Source organism: Anabrus simplex, chromosome 1, assembly GCF_040414725.1.
Source record: "Anabrus simplex isolate iqAnaSimp1 chromosome 1, ASM4041472v1, whole genome shotgun sequence".
Classification (NCBI taxonomy): domain Eukaryota; kingdom Metazoa; phylum Arthropoda; class Insecta; order Orthoptera; family Tettigoniidae; genus Anabrus; species Anabrus simplex.
In genome coordinates this window covers 266,880,892-266,897,143 of record NC_090265.1, presented here as the reverse complement: position 1 = coordinate 266,897,143, position 16,252 = coordinate 266,880,892, and the positions used below count along the sequence as shown (strand labels likewise).

The 16,252-nt window shown below is 38.5% G+C and overlaps 1 protein-coding gene across 3 annotated transcripts in view; it reads left to right on the top strand.

Annotated features, from left to right (window-relative positions):
* The window catches only part of Nedd4 (E3 ubiquitin-protein ligase Nedd4), a 592,743-nt gene that overhangs the window by 544,258 nt on the left and 32,233 nt on the right, over positions 1–16,252 (top strand). The gene's annotated exons all lie outside the window — the stretch shown is intronic.

Sequence of the window (16,252 nt, the reverse complement as noted above, 5' to 3'; positions counted from 1 at the left end):
TGAACACAACGCTCTGCATCCAACCTACCAGGAATGATTGAAACCATGCCTGCAGGTTGCCTTGAATGCCATACTTGTTAAGTTTTAACAACAGTCATTGATGAGGTACCTGATCAAAGGCCTTACTCCAGTCGAGAGTTACACGGTCCACTTGGGATATATTAGACTGGTCCAGGGAATGTTGCCACTCATCAGTTACTGTTGTTAAAAGTGTAGTACAGGATTTTCCAGGGAGGATTCCATGTTGGTTGTTAATCAACAGGTTTCTCTCAATTCAGAAAATCCAGCACATGTTTAACAATTAGGCATTCCAGGCATTTACATAAGCCAGATGTAATAGAGACTGGGCGATAGTTGTCTACATTCTCCCTGTCACTGTTTTTTAATACAGGAATAACATTTGCTTTCTTCCATTCTTCTGGCACAGTCCCACTGTTCATTGAAATGTTGTCCGACTCGTTGACTGAATGGTCAGCGTACTGGCCTTCGGTTCAGAGGGTCCCGGGTTCGATTCCCGGCCGGGTCGGGGATTTTAACCTTCATTGGTTAATTCCAGTGGCCCAGGGGCTGGGTGTTTGTGCTGTCCCCAACATCCCTGCAACTCGCACACCACACTTAATACTATCCTCCACCACAATAACACGCAGTTACCTACACATGGCAGATGCCGCCCACCCTCATCGGAGGGTCTGCCTTAGAAGGGCTGCACTCGGCTAGAAATAGCCACACGAAATTATAAATTATTATTGAAATGTTAAATATTGCACAAAGAGAAGGTGCTAATGCTTCTGCACAGCGATGGAGAATTCAGGCCGGCACGTTGTCTGGGCTGTTCGCAGCGTGAGGTCTAGTTCTCCAAAGACTTGTTACGACCTCGTTAGCAGTGAAGTACAAGCTAGTTAGGAGCAGAAAGGGAGGGGGTGTCATTGTAGTGAACATGTCTTCATCCTTGTCAGCAGTGGTGAAGTTATTTTTAAATTCACTGTTAAATGTGGCTGCTATTTCTTAGGGAGAGGAAACTGATAGTCCGTTGTATTTGAAGACGGATGGAGCACTGTTGCCACTTTTGTTTCTGATGAAAGCCCTTAGCTCTTTACTATTGGAGCTAAGACTGTGGATATATGAACTGTAGGCATCACGGATTAATGATGTGAGTTTGTTCCTAGCCAGTCTATACTTTCCTGTATAGATAATTTCTCTTTCGTATACCTGATGTTATTTCTTTAGTGATCTATGGTGTTTTATCGCTTATTAGAGAGGGAAACTTTTGGTACAGCTTGATCGACACATTCAAAAAATACTTTTTTCCAGTTTTCCCAGATCTCGTTAATATTTATATCACCGGTGAAGGACACGAGGGTAATGAGAAGATTTTTTAATAGAAGAGAGGAAAGATCATACCAGTTGGGGCAGGAAAAATTATATATTGTTCTGGAGTGGAGTTTGGGAAAGGTTTTCTGTAGGTCAAAGTTGTGATTATAGCTTGGTGATCACAGAATCCACGTATTACGTCCAGGACCTGGACAGATGATGGAGAGTTAGTAAGGAACAGTTGTAGCGAGGAGCAGGAATTTTGAGTAATACGAGTCGCTTTGAACACTAACTGTTGGAGGAAAATGTCATAGAAGGTGGAGAGAAAACTATTAGCAAGAGGATTGTTTGGTACTGGGGCGGCATTTCTAGACCAAGTAATTTCAAGATTGAAGTCACTGGCAGTATAAACTGAGTCATAATTATTCTGTACTTGTTGCACACGATCCAGAGAGGAGAACAAGGCATTGTTCATCGTTTGCGAGGACTTCGGTGTACGATACACTGATCTGATGAGGAATTTATTACTACCACATGTAATTTCTACCCACACGGCTTCAGCTGTCGTCTCCAAATCGGGACGTCTAGTTGGATTACACTCTGGTTTTGCAGCAATAAGAACTCCGCCTCCTGTGGTTAGGATCCGGTCCTTACAGATCAGGATAAAAGAATCTGGTAGCACTTCTGAGTCATTAATTGTGCCTGAAAGCCATGTTTCACTGATAAAATAGATCTAGGCTTGAGAGCGAAGGGAGAATATATTCTTTTCTACCTGGACGTAAAATGTTGCGTGCATTAAACGCAAAGAGAGATTATTATTTACATATTTACAGTTGTAGCTATTTTCAGAGTCACTGGTAACATCACTGGTATTGGAAAAGAAAGAGTTCGTTAGTGGCGGCATTTCACATTGCCAGCAAGTCCACGTTCTTCCCCCTTTCTTTAATTTCCTGTATTCTGAAGTAGAAATTTGTGCACATTTCCTGTGACTACTTGAAGAACAACTGTTACAGTTCATAAATAGTTGGATCACGATGCCCACTGCTTTCACATATTGTACAATGCTGAGGTCCGGGGTTCACTTCATTGTCTCCAATTAATGCGAGAGTTAGGCACCACAGTGGCCGCCCAGCGATTGGAAGTCTGACAACTCTGCCCTCCCCATCACAACGTGGCCGCCCTACTGCCAGCAGCCCAAGGCTTTTCCTGCCACGCCAAGTGAGACACTTAAGAGAACATTTCTCACTTACCAACAGTTTTTCCAGTAGATGAATCTTCTTCAAATCGCCATAAGACTTATCCGAATGCACTGTTACACTTTTCGCATACATCACGGTTCCTTTTACCAGCAAAATTATAATTAATGCACGGAGAACACTTGTAACCACCAGCATGCACGCCGCCATCTATCCGTACTTTTTTTCTCTTTTTCTGCAGCCTCTGTTTTAGTTCTGCCCATAAATGCTCTATAGGGGTTTAAATCTGGCAACTGCAGTGGTGTTTACAGCACATAAGGTGTATTGTAAAGCAACCAGTGCTTAATGACTAAGGCAGTATGTTTCGGGTTCATTGCCCAAAACTATCAAATCAAACCAAATCAAAATCTCTTTATTTGCAAATGAGGTGTCTACCTCAGTGGCGAATGGTACACTAAAATACATTATTGTCAAGCACTACATTTTAGATTAACAAGAGAAGAAAAATTTCCTAGAATACAATATTATACAATAATACTATACACCTGGTATAAGATTATAATTTACATTGCATTTATTTACTTATTTATTTTTTACCCATTTTGGAACCTAAGTAGCATAACGACCTGCTGCGTCTTAACCAGAGCCCCCTTTTACCACCACTTTTCAGAGTTCCTGAAGGGCCTTCACAGCTACTGTAGCAGTCCCAGGGCCCTCGAAGTCCCCACTGTACTTCACCCCTACAGGCAGTCCCGTACTTTGACTGTCCAAACTCCTTAGACCAGGGGATGGAATTAATTTATTCACACACATTTTTTATTTACAGTAACCTGCACTGGTCGAATGCCCTCTAACATTTCATTTATTTTCTCTGTTGCTGTTTATTCTTTTCCTGAATATCTGTACAGATTTTGGAAAAGGATCAAACACTACCCCTGGTAAACTGTTCCACTCCTTCATACCCTTCCCAGTGAATGAAAATTTACCCTAATCGCTTCTGCTAAAATTCCTTCTAATTTTATATTTGTGGTCAGTCTTGCCGATACAATTATTTTCCAATTGAAGCCTCTCGCGGATATCTCCCCATGCTTCTTCTCCTGTATAGGCTCTGTATAATCCTATAAGTCTAGTTTTCTCCTGAAATCCCCTGTTACAAATCTTGCTGCTTTCCTGTGCACACTATCTATTTCTTTTATTAGGTATTCTTGGTAAGGATCCCGAACACTGTTTGCATATTCCAATAATGATGAACCATACTTAAGTAACTTTTCTCTTTTAATTCTTTGTTGCATCCTTTAAATAGCCTCATTATGACAGGTAACGATCTGTATGCTTTCCCAACAATGTCATCCACATGACCCTTCCAGTGCAAATTACTTTCAAATCTCACACCTAAGTATTTGCCATCTTTTGGGAAAGGGTACCAGGGTAGAGTGTTGTCCAGGAATTAGGCTGAGGTAGATGTTGAGGAAAGTAGAAGAGAGGGAGGAGGGGAAGGAGAAGGTGGTAGTGTTTCACGTTGGTACCAACAACGTAAGGCAAGCTGATATAAGTACCAACATAGTTGGAGATGTGTGGGATCTGGTAAATGCACCACGGGTGAAGTTTAAGAAAGCGGAGATTGTTATTAGTGGAATACTGTGTAGAAGGGATACTGACTGGAGGGTGATTGGGGATTTAAATGAGACTATGGAGTGGGTATGTGGGAAACTGGGAGTGAAATTTCTAGATCCTAATGGGTGGGTAGGAGATAGGGATCTGCGCTCAGATGGCCTTCATTTAAACCACAGTGGTACGTATAAGTTAGGAAATTTGTTTGGAAGGGTAATAGGGAGGTATATTCACAGAAACGGGATGGCCTAGGCAGCGGTGATAAGGGAACAGGGAACTGGAAATCAAGTAGGGATGACAGAAAATTGTTAGTGTTGAACTGTAGAAGTGTTGTAAGGAAAGGAATAGAATTAAGTAATTTAATAGATATATATTTACCAGATATTGTAATAGGAGTTGAATCATGGCTGAGAAATGATATAATGGATGCAGAAATTTTCTTACGGCACTGGAGTGTGTATCGTAGAGACAGGATAGGAAGGGTAGGAGGGGGAGTGTTCATTCTGGTGAAAGAAGAATTTGTAAGCTACGAAAAAGTTAAAGATGAGACACATGAAATTCTAGGTGTAAGGCTCATTTCTAAAGATAATAGGCAACTTGATATATTTGGAGTGTACAGATCGGGAAAGGGTAGCACTGACGCAGATTCAGAATTATTTGATAGGATAGTCAGCTATGTGGGAAACGACATGGAAAGAAATGTGATTGTAGCGAGAGATCTGAATTTGCCAGATGTCAATTGGGAAGGAAATGCGAGTGACAGGAAGCATGACCAACAAATGGCAAATAAGTTAATATGGGAAGGACAGCTGATTCAGAAAGTGATGGAACCAACCAGAGGGAAAAATATCCTGGATGTCGTGCTGATAAAACCAGATGAGCTCTATAGGGAAACTGAAGTAATAGATGGTATTAGTGATCATGAAGCTGTTTTTGTGGTAGTTAAAAATAAATGTGATAGAAAGGAAGGCCTTAAAAGTAGGACTGTTAGGCAGTACCATATGGCTGATAAAGCAGGCATGAGGCAATTTCTAAAAAGTAACTATGATCTGTGGAAAACGGTAAATAAAAATGTAAACAGACTCTGGGATGGGTTTAAAGAAATTGTTGAGGAATGCGAATACTATTATAATAGAGAAATAAAGAGACTAAGAAGGAGGTGCAGACTGGAAAGAAATAGAGTTAGAAATGGCTGTGGAAGTAAGGAGAAATTAAAGGAACTTACTAGAAAATTGAATCTAGCAAAGAAGGCAGCTAAGGATAACATAATGGCAAGCATAATTGGCAGTCATACGAATTTTAGTGAAAAATGGAAGGGTATGTATAGGTATTTGAAGGCAGAAACAGGTTCCAAGGAGGACATTCCAGGAATAATTAATGAACAAGGGGAGTGTGTATGTGAGGATCTTGAAAAGGCAGAAGTATTCAGTCAGCAGTATGTAAAGATTGTTGGTTACAAGGAGAATGTCGAGATAGAGGAGGAGACTAAGGCCAAAGAAGTAATAAAATTTACATATGATAACAATGACATTTACAATAAGATACAAAAGTTGAAAACTAGAAAAGCGGCTGGAATTGGATCAGATTTCTGAGGATATACTAAAGACAATGGGTTGGGATATAGTACCATATCTGAAGTACTTATTTGATTATTGTTTGTTCGGAGGAGCTATACCAGATGAATGGAGAGTTGCTATAATAGCCCCTGTGTATAAAGGAAAGGGTGATAGACATAAAGCTGAAAATTAAAGGCCAGCAAGTTTGACATGCATTGTATGTAAGCTTTGGGAAGGCATTCTTTCTGATTATATTAGACATGTTTGTGAAATTAATAACTGGTTCGATAGAAGGCAATTCGGTTTTAGGAAAGGTTATTCCACTGAAGCTCAACTTGTAGGATTCCAGCAAGATATAGCAGATATCTTGGATTCTGGAGGTCAAATGGACTGTATCGCGATTGACCTGTCTAAAGCATTTGATAGGGTGGATCATGGGAGACTACTGGCAAAAATGAGTGCAATTGGACTAGACAAAAGAGTGACTGAATGGGTTGCTATATTTCTATAAAATAGATCTCAGATAATTAAGAGTAGGTAAAGCTTTATCCGACCCTGTAATAATTAAGAGGGGAATTCCTCAAGGCAGTATTATCGGACCTTTATGTTTTCTTATATATATGATATGTGTAAAGGAGTGGAATCGGAGGTAAGGCTTTTTGCGGATGATGTTATTCTCTATAGAGTTATAAATAAGTTACAAGATTGTGAGCAACTGCAACGTGACCTCGAAAATGTTGTGAGATGGACAGCAGGCAATGGTATGTTGATAAACGGGGTTAAAAGTCAGGTTGTGAGTTTCACAAATAGGAAAAGTCCTCTGTTTTAATTACTGGGTTGATGGGGTGAAAGTTCCTTTTGGAGATCATTGTAAGTATGTAGGTGTTAATATAAGGAAAGATCTTCATTGGGGTAATCACATAAATGGGATTGTAAATAAAGGGTACAGATCTCTGCACATGGTTATGAGGGTGTTCAGGGGTTGTAGTAAGGATGTAAAGGAGAGTGCATGTAAGTCTCTGGTAAGACCCCAACTAGAGTATGGTTCCCGTGTATAGGACCCTCACGAGGATTACCTGATTCAAGAACTGGAAAAAATCCAAAGAAAAGCAGCTCGATTTGTTCTGGGTGATTTCCGATAAAAGAGTAGCGTTACAAAAATGTTGCAATGTTTGGGTTGGGAAGAATTGTGAGAAAGAAGAGGAGCTGCTCGACTAAGTGGTATGTTACAAGTAACAACTCTCCAACCACGAGAATTCAGCGAAATCTAAAAACTCTAATAAGAAGTTCTAACTTTCTTTTCAATGAACAAGAACAACAAAAACTTTTTAACATGAACCCTAGTATTCCGACAGCCAGAGCCTTACCAAAGATTCATAAGAAGGACATTCCAATACGCCCTATCATAAACTGTAGAAACAGCCCCACCTATAAAGTATCAAAATTCATTCACGGCTTCCTAAAAAAACATTACGTATTCAATAATAAACATCCTTTAAAAAATTCATTCACTTTTTGCAAAATTTTACACTCAATGTGCTCCTATGACGTCGTAAATATGTACCCAAACATCCCTACCAAAGAAACTGTAAGAATCATCAGTGATAATATCAATAAACACAGCAGCCTTAGTAAGATGGAAATTGAAGAATTCATGAAGATATTAAATTTTGTCTTAAGCAACAACTTTTTCTCTTTCAATGGAAAGTTTTACCAACAAACAGGCTTAGCGATGGGCGACCCTCTTTCTGGCATCTTAGCAGACATTTATATGGACACAATAGAACACACAAAAATTATAACACAAATAAAAGGCGTATGTTTATGGCTGAGATTTGTAGACGATACTTTCGTATTTTTTGACAAAAAAGTCACTAATAGTGACGAGATCCTGGAGTCCCTAAACAAAATTGACCCCAATGTTAAGTTTACTAAAGAGGATGAGGTTAGGAACTCATTAAACTTTTTGGACTTAACTATTACACACGGACATAATACCTTCGATTTTGGAATATACAGGAAACCTACACACTCTCCCTGAACTATTATGAATTCATCCCTACACCCCAAGCCCCAAAAACAAGCCTCTTTCTATAATTTAATTTATAGAGCTTTAAAAATTCCTCTTTCTCCCAACAATTTAAAAATTGAACTGAAGTACATAAGGAATCTTGCTCAACTCAACGGGTTTAAAATAGATATGGTCAACCGTTTGATTAATAAAATCAAAATTAAATTGTCCACTAACCTCGTCCCAGAAAAACCTAAAAAAACTAGTTTCGCCACATTTACATATAACAACCCAGCCGTCCATCAGATCGCAAATACTTTAAAGAAGCACAATATCAATATAACCTTCAGGACAGTTAACACCAATCGAAACATATTTTTTAACCACAACAAGGTCAATCACAATAGCAACCATTATTCAAGGTCCGGCATATGTGTACACAATGTGATTTTTCTTATATCGGACAGACTGGCCGGAGCTTTAACACGAGATATCTGGAACATTATAACGCTCAAAAACACAGTAAGTACTCAGCGATGAGCCAACATATGAGAGAAACGGGCCATCACTTTACATCCATAGAGAAAGATCTTACTATCATTAGAAGCATAGGTAAAGGGAAATTAATGAATGAACTGGAAAATCTACACATCTTTTTAGACCAAACCTACAATAAAAATAAAAATCTCAACGACGTCAATGAAATTAAAAATCCTTTGTACGAATTAACACCTAGATTAATCAATATCGGGAATTCAGATCAAAACAAAATCCCTCAATTATTTAAATATCCACACTCAAATGCTTCATCCACCATGCCAAAAGTTAAACCCGCCCATATCGCTTCTAGAAACTCCCCTCCAGCAACAGCACACACGCCCATAGACCAGCCTACCCCCACTCTCCCTCCATGCCCCGCCCCTCCATTACCGCACCAGTACAACACCAGGAGTAGAAATGGTGATAAGACAGGCGCTGCCAGAACAGACAGGTCCATCTAGTATTAATTGAACAAGTAAGTCATTTTACAGTTAAGAGGTGTTAATTTAATACATTTTATCACAACGCGTGCTCTAAATTTTAATTCAATATTATTTTTCTACTTCATTACAGATATTCTTAAGATCCCTCCCAAAGACCAAGCAACACATCAACGGGAACAATTTCTCACACAAGACTGTATCAAGTATCTAGGATGTTCCTTCTCAATTAAGCAGCAGCCTGAAACTATGAAACAGCTTAATATTGTACTCTTGTCAATTCCTTGACGTTACATGAGACCCAAAGTCAAGACGCTAACAGTTTCATTCACAGCGTTCTTGACCAGTCTACCTACAACAATCGGTTTTTTAAATCTCCACTTGTGCATGACAACACATTTAAATATTAGTTACGTCAAGAACATGAAAATGAAAATCGTGGGTCAAATAAGCCCCAGTTTTAATATCACCCTTTCTCAAGACTTATGATAAAAAAGAAGATCCGTTTCATTTTATTTTTATTTTTGAACATTTTAAATTAACCAGAATAGAACTGCCAAGTTAAAACACATTTAATTTAAATTTATATTTTCAATCTTGACCAACCTACAAGCAACAATCAGTTCAAATCTCCACTTATTGTTGACGACACATCCTGTCACCAGACACGGTACGTCAAGAACTTAATATGATATAGGGGTCACATAAACCCCGATATGTAATCCTCTTTACCGAAAAGATGATCCATTTTAGTTTTGGACATTTTTCATATTAGATAGATTAGGACCAAAAAACTTAACTGTATTAACTTATGTTACCCATCTTAAGAGTTCATTAATGTTTATATATATTGTATATAATGTATATATTGTATATATTGGTATGTTTATATTGGTTAAATAAGGTCCCAAACCTTGACCTAAAGGTTGTTTACAGGCTGAAGATGCCCAAAATAATGGGTGAAACATGTACCTGACCAAATAAGTCTACATAAAATCATGTAGATAATAACCACATTAAACGTGGAAAGTATTGAATAAGTGGTTTTTTATTAAATTATCCTTGATATCTTTGCCTAAGTGGTATGTTCCGAGCTGTCAGCAGAGAGATGGCGTGGAATGACATTAGTAGACGAATAAGTTTGAGTGGCGTTTATAAAAGTAGGAAAGATCATAATATGAAGATAAAGTTGGAATTCAAGAGGACAAACTGGGGCAAATATTCATTTATAGGAAGGGGAGTTAGGGATTGGAATAACTTACCAAGGGAGATGTTCAATAAATTTCCAATTTCTTTGAAATCATTTAGGAAAAGGCTAGGAAAGCAACACATAGGGAATCTGCCACCTGAGCGACTGCCCTAAATGCAGATCAGTATTGATTGATTGATTGATTGATCCAAAGTATATTCAAATTCAATTTTAAAACTCCTGTTTGTAAATGTTGTAACAGTTGATTTGCCTCCATTAAGCTTCATATTATTTTCTTCAACCCATCGTTGGATACTCTCAAGGTACCTTTGTAATTCTGAACAATCCTGAATGTTATTTATTTCCCTATAAACAATTATGTCATCTGCATACAATCTGATTTTTGATGTTATATTATTCCCTAAATCATTTGCGTATTTTAAGAAAAGTAACGGACCGATTATACTACCCTGTGCAATTCCCTTCCAAACTTTCTCTTCCTGGGATACATTATTTCCTACTTTGACTTTCTGAACCCTTGAATTTAGAAATGTTTTTATCCAATGTGTAACCCTTACGTCCAATCCTATTCCCTCCAATTTCTTTAATAATATTCCATGTTCCACTCTATCAGAGGCTTTGGAAAGATTCATGGCTATGCAATCTAACTGGCCTCCTGAATCCAACTGATCTGATATGTCCTGCTGAAAACCTACCAGTTGTGCCTCACAAGAAAATTTCTTTCTAAATCCATACTGGCTCCTCATGAACCAGTTTTTTTTTATCACCACATATCCCTTGGATGTACTTTGATATTAAACTCTCCAGTATTTTACAAACTATACTGGTCAGGCTGATTGGTCTGTAGTTCTTTGGTTTCCTTTTATCACCTTTCCTTTATAAATTGGTATTATTATAGATTCCTTCCATTCCTTTGGTATTACACTATTATTTATGACATAGTCAAAGAGAAATTTTAAATAAGGCACTATGTACCACCCCATTGTCTTTAATATCTCCCCAGTAATTTGATCACTTCCTGCTGCTTTTCCTTGCTGAAGCATTTGGATTTCTCTGAAAATATCTTCATTTGTGAATGAGAAGCTTCTTGTTTCCCTATGTGTCTCTCCCTCTCTGTCTTCTGTTTCGGTTTCCAACTCCTGACAATCTTCTACTGAATCTCTGAATTCCCTACTAAATACGTTTGCTTTCTCAGTATCTGTTAAATAGTGTTCACCCCCTTCTCCCACCATTGTAGGAATTTGGATTCCTTTTCCTTTTTGATTCCTGATGTATGAATACAGCTGTTTCCATTTCCCTTTGTGGTCATTACCCTCTTGAAGTATGCCATTCATATAATTCTCTTTTGCTTCCTTTTTCACTCTATTCAGTTCCCTCATTAGCTATTATCTAGTTTATCTACTCTCCCTCAATGTGTATGTGCAAAGTCAGTAGCAAAACAAAAAAAAGAGAGAGAGAGAGAGATCTGAAGGTTGTAAACATGAAATCATGTGGATTATTTTATTGAAGTGTAGTAAATTTTGACTGTTGTAAAATGGCAGAGTGCCTTTATGGAGCAGAAACCTTGACGAGGATGGCTGACCCAGTCCTTGAAAAAAGAGAAAGAAGATTCTTGCGAAAAATCTTAGGCCCTAGAAAGTCGACAAGTGACCCAAACACATTCCGGTTAAGATCGAATTTGGAGCTCTACAAGACAGTAGAAAGAATCACGACTGTGATGAGAAAAAGGAGACTGACGTTTTATGGACATATCAAAAGAATGAACCCTGAGAGATTGACCAACAGGATACTTCTTCTGCAGGAAAGGTGGAAAAAACAACCGGGATGGCTTACACACGTGCACAATGACTTGGCAGAAATAGGTATCAAGGAGGAGGATATAAAAGAAAGGACATCATTTAGGAAGAAGGTTGCGGGATTGAGGGATGCGTCTGAAGAGCAACATGCGAAGCCACGGAACATCTCGGTGGAAGAACGAGCAAGAAGAAGTCAAAGACTCAAGAATCTTTGGCGAGAGTGTAAAGAGAAGGGTATCAGTCTGCGTGACAGAAGGAAGATTGTGTAAACGTGGCCCACAGGTGGCCGTATCGATTAATAATAATAATAATAATAATAATAATAATAATAACAAATTCTGATTAATAAAATAGACATAATTGAAGAGACTAATTCGTACAACAGAGATTTCAAACAAAAAAACTCTGTATACATTGGATATTAAGTATTGTTGAAGTAATCTAGCCCTATGATGTTAATCCTCCTTCAGAAATTTTAGAACTTAGATTTTAGGAAACAGAACTGCCTTTTATCTGGTGCATTCATCAGAGCGTAAAAAGCAGGAATTACAGTTACAGTTGTACCTTTTGTGGTTACATTGTTTTCAGTGGTGACATCTTGTATGGTAGTAGCCACATCATGAACTTCTCACGAATTGGATCTGCTGTAATGTCTTTGCCGCTGAAATCATTGACATTACAATGTTAAGCTACTGCAGTTACATAAAAAGCCTGTATCTTGTCACAAGAGATGGTGAAATGTTGAAAGAGTCATTCTGGATCCCTTAATTTGTAATATCTTTTTTGGAAATCTGCATTAACTTACATCACCTCATCTTCTGAAATTTTGTCTAATTCTCTCTTAATCAGAACCACTTGGAGAGATAAAAATATACCTGAGGAGTGGGGAAGAGGAGAGATTGTACTGTACTTAAGAAAGGTGATAAAAAATATTATGTAACAACTATCAAGGATTCACCTTAATTCCCTGTGTTGCAAAATTATGAGCAGGTTGTAGAAGATAGACTGAAGAAGGTAGTAGAAGAATAACTGGAAGAAGAGCAGCATGGCTTCCAAAGGGGCAGATCAACAGATTTTGTATTTGCGATGAAATAATTGATGGAAAAAAGTTGGGGGTATGATAAGGATGTATTGATGTCTTTTATTGACATCCAGAAGGCATGTGTTAGGGTACCCATAGAAAGAGAATGGAGAACATTGAGAAATAAAGGAGTTGCAGAGGAGATGGTACACATGATCCAGGCATTGTACAGGAAATGCAAAAGCAGAGTGAAACTATTAATCTGTCAATACTGATCTGCATGTAGGGCAGTCATCCAGGTGGCAGATTCCCTATCTGTTGTTTTCCTAGCCTTTTCTTAAATGTTTTCAATGGAAATTTATTGAACATCTCCCGTGGAAAGTTATTCCAATCCCTAACTCCCCTTCCAATAAATGAATATTTGCCCCAATTTGTACTCTTGAATTCCAACTTCATCTTCTTATTGTGATCTTTCTTACTTTTAAAGACGCCACTCAAACTTATTCCACACCGTCGAGCAGCTTGTCTTCTTTCTCCCAGTTCTTCCCAACCCAAACTTTGCAACATTTTTGTAACGCTACTCTTTTATCGGAAATCACCCAGAACAAATCGAGCTGCTTGTCTTTGGATTTTTTCCAGTTCTTGAATCAGGTAATCCTGGTGAGGGTCCCATACACTGGAACCATACTCTAGTTGGGGTCTTACCAGAGACTTATATGCTCTCTCCTTTACATCCTTACTACAACCCCTAAACATCCTCGTAACCATGTGCAGAGATCTGTACCCTTTATTTACAATCCCATTTATATGATTACCCCAATGAAGATCTTTCCTTATATTAACACCTAGATACTTCCAATGATCCCCAAAAGGAACTTTTTTGCTAGTGGCTTTACGTCGCTCCGACAGAGATAGGTTATGGTGATGATGGGATAGGAAAGGCCAAGGAGTTGGAGGGTAACGACCATGGCCTTAATTAAGGTACAGCCCCAGCATTTGCCTGATGTGAAAATGGGAAACTACGGAAAACCATCTTCAGGGCTGCCGACAGTGAGATTCGAACCCACTATCTCCCGGATGCAAGCTCACAAGTAAAACACTTTCAAGATTAAAATTATTGTGTCCACCTTTTCAATACAAATATATATTTTTAGTGATTAAATTCTACATGAAATAATTTAATTTCATTAATGAATTAATTTTTAATTCATGTAGAATTTAATCACTAAAAATATATATTTGTATTGAAAAGGTGGACACAATAATTTTAATCTTGAAAGTGTTTTACTTATTGTATCTTCAATACGGACCAGAATGAGATTAGTTACTTGCAAGTTCACAGCCGCGCGCCTCTAACCGCATGGCCAACTTACCCGGTAAAGGAACTTTCACCTCATCAATGCAGTAATTAAAACTGAGAGGACTTTTTCCTATTTGTGAAACTCACAACCTGACTTTTAACCCTGTTCATCATACCATTGCCTGCTGTCCATCTTACAACATTTTCGAGGTCATGTTGCAGTTGCTCACAATCTTGTAACTTATTTATTACTCTATACAGAATAACATCATCCATAAAAAGCCTTTCCTCTGATTCCACTTCTTTACTCATATCATTTAATATATATAAGAAAACATAAAGGTCCAGTAATACTGCCTTGAGGAATTCCCCCTTAATTACTACAGGGTCAGATAAAGCTTTACCTACTCTTAATTCTCTGAGATCTATTTTCTAGAAATATAGCAACCCATTCAGTCACTCTTTTGTCTAGTCCAGTTGCACTCATTTTTGCTAGTGGTCTCCCATGATCCACCCTATCAAATGCTTTAGATAGGTCAATCGCGAGACAGTCCATTTGACTTCCTGAATCCAAGATATCTGCTATATCTTGCTGGAATCCTACAAGTTGAGCTTGAGTGGGATAACCTTTACTAAAACCGAACTTCCTTGTATCGAACCAGTTATTAATTTTGCAAACATGTCTAATATAATCAGGAAGAATGCCTTCCCAAAGCTTACATGCAATGCATGTCAAACTTAAACTAGGATTAGAAAGACAGATTGGTTTGAAGTGAAGACAGGACTGAGACAGGGAAATGTGTTGTCCTCTCTTGTTTGTCCTAGTAACAACAAAGTACAGAAGGAAGTCAAAAGAAAGATGGGCTCAGAGAATACTAGAGCTTGGTTATTTGCTGAGATGTGATATGGGGTGTGAGTGAACATCAATACAAATTCAGTTAGATGCTTAGAGTACAGTAATAGAAGACTGGGGTATGAAAGTAAGTAAGACACAAGTAACAAGGAGACAGAGAATTGGAAGAGGCATAATAATGTTAAACAATAAGGCCCTGGAAGTAGTTGATACCTTCAGGAAGGTACTTGGGATTTGAAGTGTCACAAGATCGGACTATAACACAAGAGATCAGTAACAGGGTGCAAATCGCAGGAAGATTTTACCAGAGCATAAGGGACATAGTATGGAAGGAATGGGTCCCTCAGCAATGCAAGTAGGTGTTAAGACCTATTTTATCCCTATATTGATGTATGGAGCAGAAGTATGGACTACAACATCCAGAGATGAAAGCAAGATTCAGGGAGTGGAAACTAAGTTTCTTAGAAGCATACTTGGGAAAACAAAGGAGGAACATATGAGGAACACAGGGATATGAGAAAGGCTGGGGAGAGAGAAGCTACAAAACAGAATAAACAGTAGACTGATGTGGTTTAGCCATGTTGGCAGGATGAAAATAATGAACCTCTAGAGCAGTGATGGAATGGAAGGTAACTGGATCAAGACCTAGGGGGAAAACAAGGAAGAAGGAGCAGTGGAGATTAGAGGTGTGAACTGGCCCAAGGTGTTCAGAGAAGAATGGTGGAAGAACGGGAAGAGGTTGTGGTCACCGGTCCATTATGATGTAGTAGTAGTAGTAGTAGTAGTAGTAGTAGTAGTAGTAGTAGTAGTAGTACACAAATAGACTACTGGATGGTGCAAAGAAGAGGCTTGCAGCTGGTAAAAGAATCCAAGGTCATTCCTGTGCACAACATTGCTCTTCACCGTAAGCTGTTAGTCCTAGATTTGTACCTTCATCTCCAACCATGCATCAAACCAATCACCTCTACACAACGCATCAAATGATGTAAGCTCCCTGAACATGTAGCACAACTTATGAACGCCATCAACCTCCTCTCTATGGACAATGTCAATGAACTGATATGGGTTAAGGTCTGTGCACAAATCCAGCAAAATACAAAAGAAATTTTGGGTGCGTGAAATAAAACCAGGAAGTTGTTTTGTGGACAAACAGGTGTAGTGGTAGAATACAGATGTCAAGAATGTTGCACAGTTCAAGAAATGGTCCCATTCCAGTTCTTAAATCTTCAGCAAAACAAGCAGTCGCAGCTGCAAAAGATGAATACTTCCATGACCTCTATGAACTACTGGACAGACCTGAGAGTGTAAATGGCATGTACAGACGAGCAAAATCGCACCATACTGCAGAAGACATAGGCTAGCTCATGTTTTTCACATTAAGGATGAACAAGGACAACTGCTCCAACA